Below are 12,659 nucleotides of genomic sequence, written 5' to 3' on the forward strand. Positions count from 1 at the left end.
GTCCATAATAACAACAATCAAAATGTGATACAAAACAGTCCCTAAATCCCCCCAAAACAGTCCAGTCACACGGCTACAACACCACTTCAACAACTTCATGATTTTCATCCATTTATCCATACTACAACACATTCAATCCATTTCCAATACATGTACAAGAAGATTAAGCATGATTTCATTTATCTCTACAACACACGGCTCATTTCAAATTCAAGAGAAACAGCCCAATACCAACATACACGAATACAACACAAGAAAAATGATCATTCTTACCTTACAATCTTGTTCTTCACTTTGGCCGAATCTTCACCCCTAGTGAAATGCTACACCTCCTTGTTTCTTTCCAACAACTACTACACGTTATTATGCACCTTTATAAGGGTTGAAACACTTGAAGAAAATATATTTTTTGAATCTACATGGAGAACCCAATCTGGCCGTGAGCTATAGGAGCTTGAATGGCATGTTTATGGTTTCTTCTTCACTTGAAACTTAATGGTGAATGTGTAGAACACTTTAGGGGTTTAATGGAGGAAAATAAATGGAAGATCTGGCCGTTTTTGGTGGTGGAACAGCCATGGAAACCGTTGCTTTCTTTCTCTAGTTGGTGAAGAAGAGAGCTTCTCTCTCTTGTTCAACTTTGTCTAGTTGGGAAATGAGTTGGCTGAACTTTTGGTCAACAAGGAGACCATTGTGCTGCCCAAGAAGGCCTTACACGTTCCCCCAATTAAGAATGGGCAAAAAATCTGATTTTTGTTATGTGCTAGTGGACCCCACACGGCCACTAGTGAAAAATTTGTGTACATTTAAGTCTTAATCCCCACTTAATAATCCAACTTGCATCGTCCATATCTCCTTATCCCGATATTATTTTGACGAGCGGTTTGTTGCGTTGTAAACTAGACTCGATGAACTTAATTTTAGCCTTTTGAAACACCTTAAAACTCCTCATATGCAAGGAGATATGCCTCCAAAAATATGGGCTAAAAATCTGGTCCGAGATTTTATTGAAGTTGTTCCGATTCATTTCGTTTAACTTCTAATCCTCTTCCAACCTCATGTAACCTCTTATGAATACATGTACACACTTGTATACATCAATAAAAATCCATATACACGTCTCGAAAGGTCCAGAGAATCACAATAACCTTAAACATAATTAGAGAACTCACAAAGCTTCGACGAAACTCCAATCGCAAAAGTATGTTCATATATTTTGTCCATCTTCTATATCATTACTAATGATCTCAAATACTTTAAAAGGTCACTCACATTACCTCATATACATACTCATAGCGCGATTTCACGTCCTTTAGGTAACCGTGTCACCTTGGGATACTTAAGGAAACCATATGTATATAACGATATTCTTACTAACTCGACTAACTTTCCTTGAACCTTCTTAACTCATTCTTTCTTGTTTTAATACAAGTAGCACAGATTATTATGGAGTGTAACAATAGCATCAAACCACCTTTCTTTTTCTTCATTATCCATGGCCTCATCAAAACTTTCAGGTTCTCCCCCATCAGTCAAGAGTACAAACTCATTGGGAGAATAATGAGATGAAGGTACCTTCTCTCTAATAGATCTTCTGAGAGAACTCTCTGGAACATCAATAGCAATTGGTTGCTGGCCAACCACATCATCTTCCACTGGAGCATCAACAACATCATGTTGGTCATTCTGAACATGATCACTATCTTCATTATCAACTTGATCTTCATTATTTTGAAGATTTTCTTCAGGTGCAATAGTCACAGGAACTAGATCAACATAAACTAAGCTCTCATTGCTATGAGAATCAACCTTCTCAGCTTTGTCAAAATCTTCAATTGTCTGGTCTTCAAAGAACACAACATCACGGCTTCTAACAAGTTTCTTCTCAACTGGATCATAGAAATGATAGCTAAATTCATCATGAACATAACCAATGAAGATACATTGCCTAGTTTTAACTTCCAGCTGTGACCTCTCATCCTTAGGAGCATGCACAGAAGCCTTACAACCGAAGACTCTCAGATGAGCATAAGAGACATCCTTACCAAACCAAACTTTGTCAGGGACATCACTATCCAAAGCAACAGTAGGAGATAAATTGATAACATAAGCAGCAGTATTAAGTGCTTTTTCCCAAAATGAATCTAGCAGCTTAGCATCTGAAAGCAAACATATAACCCTCTCAGCTAGAGTTCTGTTCATCCTCTTTGCTATACCATTTAACCGAGGAGTCTTTGGAGGAGTTTTCTGATGCCGAATACCCTGTTGTCTACAATAATTATCAAAGGGACCAATGCATTCACCACTATTGTCTGAACGGATGCATTTTAGTTTCTTCTGTGTCTGTCTCTCAACCAAGGCCTGAAAAGTCTTGAACACATCAAGTACTTGATCCTTGGACTTCAAAGAAAATACCTAGAGTTTGCGAGAGTGATCATTAATAAAAGTCACAACGTAAAATGCACCACCACGAGAGCTTACTTTAAAAGGACCATACAAATTAGAATGTACCAACTCTAGCAAATCCAGCTTTCTTGAAGGCGAATGACTCTGAAAGGAAACTCTTTTTTGTTTCCCGGTTAAGCAATGAACACATCTCTTTAACTTTGCTTATTTCACTCCAGAAAGCAAATTCTTCTTAGCCAAATTATCAATCCCCTTCTCGCTCATATGACTCAACCTTCTATGCCATAATTCTGATGAATTATCATTCTCCACCAAATTTACTGAGTCACCACAAATGGAGCCCTGAAATAAGTACAAGTCAGATATCTTGTTACCTCGAGCCACAATAATTGAACCTCTAAGAAGCTTCCACTGGCCACCACCAATGGTTTGATCATAACCATCATCATCAAGCTATCATACAGAAATTAAATTCAAACGAACATCAGGAGAATGCTTGACATTGTTAAGAACCAACCTCGAACTGTTCTTACTTTTCAAGCAAACTGTGCCAATGCCAAATACCTCAACCTCACTATCATTGCCCATTCGTAACATTCCAAAATTACCCGGAGTATAAGAAGAAAATAATTCGTTCTTTGGCGTGACATGAGAAGTGGCACCTGAATCCACAAACCAGGTAGACTCATCACAAACAAGATTGATATTATTTTTACCACAAGCAACAAGAAGATCATTTTCAGCAACAACAACAACACGATTTTCATTATCGCCTTCTTTCTTTTGCTTTTTCTAGTCTCTCTTAAACTTGTAGCAATGTTTCTTGATGTGCCCTTTCAAGTGACAATAGTCACATGTAAGATTCTTGTACTTGGATGATCTTGACTTGCTTCTACTTTTGCCTCTGTCATTCTGACCTCTGAAGTTACTTCTCCCCCTGTCTTCAGTAACCAAAACATCGGAGTGTGAAGTTGAAGAAGACGAAGCTTAAGATCTTCTTCTCATCTCTTCATTCAAAACACCACTCTTAGCATATTCCATAGTTACACCATCACTGGGAGCAGAATTAGTCAAAGAGACTCTAAGGGTTTCCCAAGAATCTGGCAAAGTATTAAGAAGCCAAAGTCCTTGTATTTCTTCATCAAACTTGACACCCATTCCAGACAGCTGATCAAGGACACCCTGAAAATCATTGATATGATCGGAAATAGGGCTTCCCTCTTTGTATCTAATATTCATCAATTGTTTAAGTAGGAACAACTTATTATTGCCAGTCTTTGAAGCCTAAAGTGTCTCGAGCTTTTCCCACAAGCTTTTAGCATTTCTCTCATTCACAATATGATTTCGAACATTATCTTCAACCCATTGACTAATATAGCCACAAACCTGTAAGTGCTCAAATTCCCAATCCTCATCTTCAATAGATTCGGGTTTCTTAGAAGCAAACACAGGTAAATGCAATTTCTTGACAAATAAAAGATCTTTCATCTTGCTTTTCCAAATATGGTAATTACTGCCATTTAAACAAACCATCTTGCTCATATTTGCCTCCATCATTCAAATAGACAATCAGCACAACCAAATACAACCACAAGCTCTGATACCACTTTGTTGGGAAGAAACAAGCAATAACCAAATTACACGACGAGGTAACAACGGAGGAAATACCCAAGTCGAAACTTCTCACACTATTTGAACCAAGAGAAGACAATAAACACTAGCATAAATAGAAATCCAGGCAACAACTATACCAACAATAAAATAGCAAAGCAAGCAAAAATAAATTGAATGGAAGAGACACCAAATTTACGTGGTAAAACCCCTTCAAGGTGAAGAGGAAACATCCACGGGACCTTCGGCCCATAAAAGCTCCACTATAATCAACAAGAGTTACAACAATGTTCTCCAAATGGCTGCAACAACAAAGCTAAGCACGGAGCAACAATACATAAAAGATAGCACCAAAACTATCAAAGAAAGGGGAGAAATCACCCCCAAAAATGAGTTACTGTTCGTACTCGAAAACTGGAGCTACAAACTACAAAATCCGATCTTCACCATTGAAATCGAAGAACCAGATGTTGAGAACCCCCAGTTCAAATTTCTGCACGATCCAACGGTTAACGAATCGGAAAACGTAATTTAAAGCGGACTACTGTAGCAAAAAATTTCTGGACGAAAATCTGCTTTCTCTCTCACGGTTTTCTCACTATATGGCTGCTATGAATTCACTCTTGTGTTGTCAAAATAAGACCTAAATTGATCCTATATATAGAGGAAATTTTGGGCAAACTTGTCCTGGTCCAAATTGGATTGAGTTTTATTAATCCAATTTCACATAGGAAGGGAAAACCCAAAAACCTAACACGAGGCTCTCCCAATGAGTCGGTGCTTAATCTTGGAAAATAAAAATCATCTCAGGTTCAATTTCTATATACTAATATAATAAAATATTTCTTACACTGTCAAATTATTTAAAGATACTTCAATTACTATGTAGTGGTAGATTGGTAATTTAAATTGGATGGTTTTGATCTTGAGGTTCTTGCCAATGAACTCATGATATTTTTAGATAACCGATACAATATTTAATATTTGTTGAAATATTAATTGTTTTGTACATATATATATATATATATATATATATATTGTGTGTTGAAAATAAAGGTGCAAATATACCCCTCAACTTTGCGATTTAGAGCAGATATGCCCCTCGTTATAAAAGTGGTGCATATATACCCCTGCCGTTACAAAAATTGTGCAAATATACCCCTGCAGTTACAAAATGGTGCAAATATACCCTTTTCACTAACGGAATTTTTTTAAAAAATCATTTAATTTATTTTTTAATTAAAAAAAAAAAGTCTACCTATATTTTCTTTAGTAGACATAATTTTCTAAAGCCACATGGTAATTTTTTTTCTGGTGTGTCGGGTCTGGTAAGTTTCAAAAAATATCTCCGTGACTTTAAAAAAAAAATTTAAAGTCATTTATTTTTTTACTTTAATTTGACTTCTTCTTTTTTTACTTTTTTTTTTTGTACCATTAGAATACTTTCTTATCCTACATGTGCTTTGAGATCGTACTCGATTAAATAAATATAGTTGCATGAAGCAACATAAATGCTAACCTGATTTTAAAAAAAAAAAAAAAGCTAAAACGTTAGGTTATTTCGAACGTCAAACATCTGTAGATCTACTAGTGATGAGGTATACATAGGTGGAAATAGACTAAAAGGATGGCTATACGGTACTGCATCTCATTAAAATCACAGAAAATAAAAAATTCCTAATAACCTAACGTAGTCTATTTCCACCTATGTATACCTCATCACTAGTAGATCTACACATGCTTGACGTTCGAAATAACCTAACGTTTTAGCTTTTTTTAATTTTTTTTAATTTTTAAAATCAGGTTAGCACTTATGCTGCTTCATGCAACTATATTTATTTAATCGAGTACGATCTCAAAGCACATGTATGATAAGAAAGTATTCTAATGGTACCAAAAAAAAAAAAGTCAAATTAAAGTAAAAAAATAAATGACTTTTTTTTTTTTAAAAGTCATGGAGATATTTTTTGAAACTTACCAGACCCGACACACCAGAAAAAAAAATACCATATGGCTTTAGAAAATTATGTCACTAAAGAAAATATAGGTAGACTTTTTTTTTAATTAAAAAATAAATTAAATGAATTTTTTTTTAAAATTCCGTTAGTGAAAAGGGTATATTTGCACCATTTTGTAACTGCAGGGGTATATTTGCACCATTTTTGTAACGGCAGGGGTATATATGCACCACTTTTATAACGAGGGGCATATCTACTCTAAATCACAAAGTTAAGGAGTATATTTGCACCTTTTCCATAAACTATATCCGCCTTTACTAGCACGTAAGTGTATAATTAATAAGTGAGATTAGACTTTGAATCGTTAATTTCACTTTTTAAATTTGACGAGATTCTGGAAGCGTGACAATTGACGTGATGCATATAACAAAATAAAGGTGAGATATTCAAGTGGCTATAATTGAAACACAAAAAGTTGGGAAGGGATATACTAGACCAGAAGGAGTGATTGGTTAATTAAAGGAGGGAAGATGTGGTTTAAATTAAAGTATAGAGGTACAGTGTAAGACCTAATCATCCCACTATATATTGCTGACATTATAAGACAAAAAAATTACTGAAAAAGAGACTTAGAAATTGCAGTAGAGGAAATTTCTGTGTCGCTACCAACTTTGGCTTCAATTTTATACCTTTACTTTTCTTGTGTAAAGCAAAAGTTCGAAAAGGAGAATGTGGGCACTGGAATATCATAATTGTAGAAGGATATGCTGGTAGAATACACTAAAAGGGCAGTTTTTGCAATTATATATGTTTACCCCGGTTTTTGATAATCAATCAAAATTGTAGGTGAGGTATAAGATATGTAATTATATCTTGAACTTATTTGATAGAGAGAAGAAGTGTATGAATACGCTATAAAGAAACAACTGATAATCAACGGTTTGCTATAGACTCGTGTATCTACTAATGCATAAGCGTTATTTGACTTAAGAAACATAAGAAATAAGCACAACAAATGTGGATCGAATCTGATGTTCGAGAGGGAGATTTATATATATTTTGATATTACAAGAGTTCTTGATATTAAGGAGCCAACCCCTTAAGAGGAGGACAATGCCCTTTATTTATAGTAGTGCCCGATGGGCTTCATACAACATGAACAATAAAATAATAATGAAAAAGCTCTGAGTTGGGTTAGGTTGGATTAGGTTGACCGTACTATCTGACACCCGTACGATTGGCAGTTGAACATGGCAGGACGCTATCGACGCATTGCAACCGCGCAACGGATCTCCCGGACCACTGGCCACGATCAAACGGGCTAACGGCCTCGACCAAACGGACCAATGGCAACGATCGACCCGGTCATGGGGGAACCGGACCAAATGACGCCCTTCCTTTGCTCCGGTCCAAACATTCCTCCGGTTTAGAACGGGAGCCTTCATGCACGTTCTTGTTCTTTTCTTCCTTCGGTCTTTGATCTCACCGGTTTAACATATATCCGATTTTTACAGTATACAGATAGTCCTCACACTTCCCGGATCGTAGATTTGTCGGAGTGACGGGGAGTGGATGAATCACGAAACCGGTGACTCTATTCGCCCGTTGTTATCTTTTCATTTTTGGCGGGAACAGTTGCGCCACGTTCTTCTGCCGTCGGCCACGTGTCTCATCCCGGATGGTCCGCTCTAACAACCGCCGCACGCACGTCGTTTCAAGTCATTCCTCATTAATTACGGGGACACGTGGCGCTCCCCGGTTGGCTGGGGGATTGTAACCGTCACAGCCCCATGCCTATATAAGGTCTTTTATGTTATGTTCCATGTTTTCGTATAATTGGAAATCGAGAAATAATCAAGACTTGTGTGTTATGAGGAAATATTTTGATTTTAGTGGATATGACTATGTTGGTTATGAAATCATTAATGTTAAGACATCGGGGAAGGCCGAGGGTAAATTTGGAATTTCGGAAATTAGTTTCGGGAATTACAAAACGGGACTTTAATCAATTGGGCCAAGAAAATTGAACAACAAAGATTGGGCCCAAGATCAAAGAGGTGGCCGGCCACTTGGCTAGGCCCAAGCCTCTTATTAAGTGGTCATGTGAGTTTCACATGACCCTTAAGTTGATATATATCCACATCTTCTATGTAATTATCAAGCATTAAATCAAAAACAAAAAAAAAATTTGAAGAACACCATAGATAAGGCTCTCGGCCGAGAATAGGAGAAAGGAAAAAAAAAAATTCCCAAGCCTTTGATTCTAATCCAAAAATCTTGATTTTCACATATTTGTAGAGTACTCAAGACCCTCTTCAACGGGGTACAATTAGTTTGGCGAAAGGTGCGCGTTTGCGACAAGTCGGAAATTCAAGAAAAGGTAAGAATTTTACTATTCTTTTGTTATGGAATTTGTATGAATGTGATAAGGATTGAGAATAGACGAGAATTTCGTAGTTTTGATGTATGTGTATGAAGCCGTGTGTGTATGTGGGTTTAGTATGCTAGCCGTGAGCCATATGGTGTGTAAGGCAAGGTGGAATTGATTTGTTAGTTCGTTAGTTGCGTCGTTGTGACCTTTATGACGTAAATGAATGTTTAGTGAATTGAATTGGAGTTGGAAATGATTGCGGAGTATTATGGGAAAGTGTATACCTTTTGTATATTTGTGTATATTGTTGTATAATTATGATGCTAAAGACTTTAAATGTGATTTATGGTTGATGTTAATGAATTTGGAATGAAACAATGCGAGTTAGAAGGTTCGTCGTAATTTTTGATGTTTTGGATGAAATATGGAAAGTAATGAACTTCGGGAAATTTTGTACATCGTTTGGAATATGATTGGAATATGTTTGAATAACCTTGAATGAGTGAACGAATACAATAATGTGGACATAGATTTGGAATTTTGAAGTTTGAATGAAAGTTGCCAACTTATATAGTAAGGAAGAACATTGAAGTTAGAATGGTTTGATTATGGTTTATGTTGTTTGATGACGTTTGGGTTGTTGTTGTTGATGTTTATTGAGCCGAGCTAAGTCTCGGGGGTGTTAGATATATAGGGGAAATGCTGCCGAAATTTCGGTAGACAAAAATCAAGTTAATGGAAATCTTAAGCCTAAGAATCTCTAATTGGTAACTTTGACCATTTGCAGATTCTGGACGAAACGGGATTTGATTTTAAGGAAAGCATAAGACGTCCATAAGGTATGTAAAGCTTCACACTTCTTCGTTTGGCATGTCTTAGTATGTTAGGTGAATATTGGAACCTCCGGAGCATTTCTGCTCCTCGAAACCCGATCTACAAAACGACTACTATTCATTCAATTCAATTGAAGCCTAAAGGGCTCTATTTTGGCTAGAATGCCCTCAAATGTCCGAAACCTATCGAAATGTGATCGGGTCACTTTGAAATCATTATGTATGATCTTTAGCCTCTAAATGTTCGTAAATTATGTTCGTCACCTCAATTTGACTCGAGGTGGGCCCGCTAACCCCGAGACGCCCTATTTGTCCTATCAGGCTCTCTTTTTGGATGAACTTCGATATGAGATCTTCGACTTTGAGACTTCCCTCTCTGAATTATGTTTTGACTATTATGATATGTTAAGTTTCGTTTGAGCCATACGTACCACTTTGGAAACCATTTGTGAGATAAACTTTCGTATGAACTAATCATTCGACTATTTTGGTTTACGAAATGACTTATGAGATTATTAAGTTTTGAAAGGCTATTTTGAAATATAAATTGCATTTGTTTGCTCACGACTCCGCTCGTGCCTTATTTTGACTTCGTTCACCGGTTCCCGGGCCGGTTATGATTCGTGCGCCCTATGATAATTCGGCCATATGTTGTGTTACGGTTCCCGAGGCCTCGCCATAGGGCCGAGTTCCGTTTGGAGTTATGCTGTGATATGGCTAGTGATGCGATACGCTCACTTATGTTTGTGTTCGGGGATGTACGGAGATTCGAAACCTTCTGGTGTTATGCTGTGTGTGGCGCCAGCGTCGGAGTGGCGACCACGTTCTTGAGCGTTTGCATGATTTCGTTTGCATTATGTATATGTATATGATTTGATACGGATTTTGACATACTGATTGGTACTTCCCTTTTGATATCCGGTTTGCTTTCAGTTTTGGATCATATTTCTGTACTCCGTGCTTTACATACTCAGTACATATTTCGTACTGACCGCCTTTCTTCGGGGGCTGCGTTTCATGCCCGCAGGTACCGACATTGGTGATCCTCCACTGTAGGCTTCACTCTCTGCTATTTCGGAGTACTCCTTCTTGACTCGGAGTACGCTTTTGGTACAGACTTCTTTTGCTATGTATATATTCTGTACATTTGACTATTTGGGTACGGCGGGGCCCTGTCTCGCCATATGTCTTTGTTTTGAATTCGTAGAGGCCTGTAGTCATATATGTGGGGCGAGGGTCCTATGTAAGTTTGTTTGATTTTGTTTTTTTGGTCTTACAGCGGTCAGTTTGTTATGATGGCCCTAAATGGCCCTTATGCTTATATTTGCACTTATTACCGGCGACGTCTATTCCGCCGCTCCGTTTGGATTCGATATGACATTTGATTTGTGCGACCGCTTAAGACATATTTTGATATAAACTATGTTGGTATGACTTTTATGAAATTCTGAAATACGTTCGGATTTGGTAAATGAATATGTGATTTGGTCTGGGTACCCAGGTAGGGTGCCGGTCGCGGCCCACGGGGCTGGGTCGTGACAAAAGTGGTATCAGAGCAGTCTGTCCTCGGAATGTCTACAGGCCGTGTCTCGTAGAGTCTTGTTTATCGATGTATTGTGCACCACATCTATACACAGGGAACTACAGGGCATTTAGGATGTTACTTTCTTTGGAATCTTAGATCGTGCGATAGAGCTGTGCTATTAGGATGATTCTGACCTGACTCGTTCTTGTATTTGCAGTGATGCCTCCGAAAAAGGCAACAGCGGCCCAGAAGGGCAAAGCGAGGATGGGAGAGACTAGTCAGGCACAGCGATCTATCCGGGCTCGTGTTTATGATTTGCCTGAGGTTGTGCCTCATTCTGAGGGGTCTGCTACACCCCCACTAATACAAGCTGGAGCAGGACCTTCAGCAGCTCCAGAGGTCCGTGTACCTGCTCCTGAGACTCCAGCTCCTCAGCCAGGGGCGGAGGATAGGACCCTGAGGGAGGCTGTACAGTTGCTGACTACACTGGTGGCAGGACAGGCTCGCCGACGCGGGCGGAGGGACGATGATGATGACGACAGGCGGGACAACCTGAGAGTTCGGGAGTTTTTATTATGTGGCCCTCCAGAGTTTTTCGGGTCTAAGCCCGACGAGGACCCCCATGACTTTATTCGGGGGATGCGGCGCTCACTGGACTTGGCCAGGGCTTCGGAGACCGAGTCGGTCGAGCTAGCTTCGCACAGGCTTCGAGATGTTGCCACTCACTGGTATGAGACTTGGGAGTTATCCAGGGGTGAGGGTGCTCCCCCAGCTACGTGGGACCAGTTTGTGACTGCTTTCACCCGTCACTTTCAACCCCCAGAGTTGCGGCGGGCACGGGCCGACCGATTCTTACATTTGCAGCAGAGGGGTCAGAGTGTTCGCGAGTATAATCTTGAGTTTGATTCTCTGGCCCGATATGCACCGGCCGTGGTAGCAGATATGTCCGATCGGATGCACAGATATGTTATGGGATTGGATCGGTATTTGATCGACGGCTGTATGGCAGTGTCATTGCAGACAGATATGGACATTGCTCGACTTCAGGCCTATGCGATGGGTATGGAGGACCGTCACAGGTCTGATCATTCTGGTAGAGACCGGGACAGGAGGCCGCCCAAGAGGGCTAGGTCCGCAGGTTTTTCCGGGGATTCTCGAGGCGGACAGCCTCAGCAGCAGCAGTCAGGCAGACAGCTACCTCCGTCCGGCCAGAGTACTCAGTCAGGCAGCCGGAGATTTGACAGTGCGGGACCGTCTAGGGCCGGTCAGAGCTCCAGAGCGGCAGGTTCACAGATGGCTAGAGGTCCCAGCCAGACCAGACCACCCAGGCCCCGTTGTTCTCATTGCGGGAAGTCTCATCCTGAGGAGTGTTATGGAGCTACTTGTTACACCTCGGAAGTTTTCCCGTACTGGTATGATGAGTGTATGGTGTTTCACTAAGTCGGGAATGGCTAATTATGAAATCTCGGAAAAATAATAAAGTTGCAGAGAAATTCACTGCCAGTGGTCGTATATGGCACTATACGGACCGTATAGTGGTTTACGGACCGTATAGTGCACTCGTCCTTCAACCTGCCAAAAATCTCAACTTTCTGGAAATTGTTGAATAGGGTTAAATACGACCCAGTTTACGGCCCGTAAACTGGTTTACGGACCGTAAACCAGGTCGTAAACTGCCCTGTCCACCAGCCAAACTCTCTGCTTTTGAGAGAATGCTTAAATACGTTCACTGGGACGGACCGTAAATCAAAATACGGTCCGTAAACTGCACTTTACGGTCACTGTTCATCCCGACAGAAATTCATTAAACATATCTTTTGAATTATTAAAAGGAACGTTTGGCCTTATTTCATTTCATTCTTCATTCATACAACTCAGGAAACCTCTAGAACTTTCCAAACACTCCATCCACAAGAACCCAAGAGAATCAAAGGGGATATCAAGTCCAACAACAC

The sequence above is a fragment of the Lycium barbarum genome, chromosome 1, assembly GCF_019175385.1.
Source record: "Lycium barbarum isolate Lr01 chromosome 1, ASM1917538v2, whole genome shotgun sequence".
In the NCBI taxonomy this organism is placed as follows: Eukaryota; Viridiplantae; Streptophyta; class Magnoliopsida; order Solanales; family Solanaceae; genus Lycium; species Lycium barbarum.